Source organism: Schistocerca serialis, unplaced genomic scaffold, assembly GCF_023864345.2.
Source record: "Schistocerca serialis cubense isolate TAMUIC-IGC-003099 unplaced genomic scaffold, iqSchSeri2.2 HiC_scaffold_753, whole genome shotgun sequence".
Lineage (NCBI taxonomy): Eukaryota > Metazoa > Arthropoda > Insecta > Orthoptera > Acrididae > Schistocerca > Schistocerca serialis.
The window spans coordinates 40001-42500 of record NW_026048357.1 but is presented as its reverse complement, the minus strand read 5'-3'; positions in this window follow the sequence as shown (position 1 = coordinate 42500).

Genomic DNA, 2500 nt, shown 5'->3' with positions numbered 1-2500 from the left:
CGCACCGCGCTGCCAGCACGCCGGGCGGCCCCCCCTCACCGGCCGGGGACGGTCCCACCCAGCCACCGCCGCGTATCGCCTCACACCCAGATCCCCCTTTCGCGTTCGTGGGCATGGTGGGTCCCCTTTCACGTTCGTGGGCATGGTGGGTATCCCTGAAACAACCGGTTAATAGCTCGACCGATCGTCGCCAACACTGATTCACCTCTAGCGAGAACAACCGCACCACAACGGGTTACCTGTTGTTCATTTGCGTAACGTCACCAGCAAACGTAGACGTCCATCGCCATTTGCAACGAGTATTGCATGCCTGTGTCAGGTGTCACAACACACTACGTCTGCCCACATAGACGCAACAACATGTGCACGCCTCGAGAACACGTGGAAGGTAGCCCCCGTACGTATGCGGTGTCCATTGCGCGAACGACTGTCAGCCGGCCTCTGCAGGATGTCGCAGATGTGGAACGCGGTGCAACATGCTATCACGGTGTGTGAGAAGAGACGACTACGTCCGAATACACGCTCCACTACATCAACAGACTGCTCATGCTGATCGCCATCCAGGGCGTCCGTTCCTCCCACACGTCTGAATGGCGTACCACACTGCAATCCAGCTCTTATAGGGAGACGACACGTAGCTGCGTGCACAATATTTGGACTGTATGGTCTGCCGTTGCTAGGCGCAGTCGTCGTACGGTCACACATGTGCCACGATGTATCATTCAGTACATACGGACCAATGTGCAGTACAGTTTGTGGGTTTTGCGTACATCGGCGGACAGGTGACAGGCCGTACCACAACGTAGGCTGAGTACGTCGGCATGCGAAGGGCATTGAACATGCAAACTTCTCAACGACCAGCTTGCGAAGGCAGGGGGGAAGGGGGGGGGGCATGTACGTCCTGCTGCTATCCACATTACAGTGTATAGCAGGAGCATGTGGAAAGTCAGCAACACCTGCAAGGTGTTTAACATGACGCGATACACAGGGGACCGGGCAGTGCGAATAGCGAACTATATTGCGAGGGTTGCGGTTAGGCAACACTACACTAATTTAACGAGTTGCATAACAATTACAGAGCAGGTTCAGCGACAACGTGCGTCAGGTTAAGGCGCAATATAGGTTAGGTTGAGGCACAATATAGGTTAGGTTAAGGCACAACATGGGTTACGTTAAGGCACAAATTGGGTTACGTTAAGGCACAACATGGGTTACGTTAAGGCACAACATGGGTTACGTTAAGGCACAAATTAGGTTACGTTAAGGCACAAATTAGGTTACGTTAAGGCACAAATTAGGTTACGTTAAGGCACAAATTAGGTTACGTTAAGGCACAAATTAGGTTACGTTAAGGCACAAATTAGGTTACGTTAAGGCACAAATTAGGTTACGTTAAGGCACAAATTAGGTTACGTTAAGGCACAAATTAGGTTACGTTAAGGCACAAATTAGGTTACGTTAAGGCACAAATTAGGTTACGTTAAGGCACAAATTAGGTTACGTTAAGGCACAAATTAGGTTACGTTAAGGCACAAATTAGGTTACGTTAAGGCACAAATTAGGTTACGTTAAGGCACAAATTAGGTTACGTTAAGGTACAATATGGGTTAGGTTAAGGTACAATATGGGTTAGGTTAAGGTACAATATGGGTTAGGTTAAGGTACAATATGGGTTAGGTTAAGGCACAACGTAGGTTAGGTTAAGGCACAACGTAGGTTAGGTTAAGGCACAACATAGGTTAGGTTAAGGCACAACATAGGTTAGGTTAAGGCACAACATAGGTTAGGTTAAGGCACAACATAGGTTAGGTTAAGGCACAACATAGGTTAGGTTAAGGCACAACATAGGTTAGGTTAAGGCACAACATAGGTTAGGTTAAGGCACAACATAGGTTAGGTTAAGGCACAACATAGGTTAGGTTAAGGCACAACATAGGTTAGGTTAAGGCACAACATAGGTTAGGTTAAGGCACAACGTAGGTTAGGTTAAGGCACAACGTAGGTTAGGTTAAGGCACAACGTAGGTTAGGTTAAGGCACAACGTAGGTTAGGTTAAGGCACAACGTAGGTTAGGTTAAGGCACAACGTAGGTTAGGTTAAGGCACAACGTAGGTTAGGTTAAGGCACAACGTAGGTTAGGTTAAGGCACAACGTAGGTTAGGTTAAGGCACAACGTAGGTTAGGTTAAGGCACAACGTAGGTTAGGTTAAGGCACAACGTAGGTTAGGTTAAGGCACAACGTAGGTTAGGTTAAGGCACAACGTAGGTTAGGTTAAGGCACAACATAGGTTAGGTTAAGGCACAACATAGGTTAGGTTAAGGCACAACATAGGTTAGGTTAAGGCACAACATAGGTTAGGTTAAGGCACAACATAGGTTAGGTTAAGGCACAACATAGGTTAGGTTAAGGCACAACATAGGTTAGGTTAAGGCACAACATAGGTTAGGTTAAGGCACAACATAGGTTAGGTTAAGGCACAACGTAGGTTAGGTTAAGGCA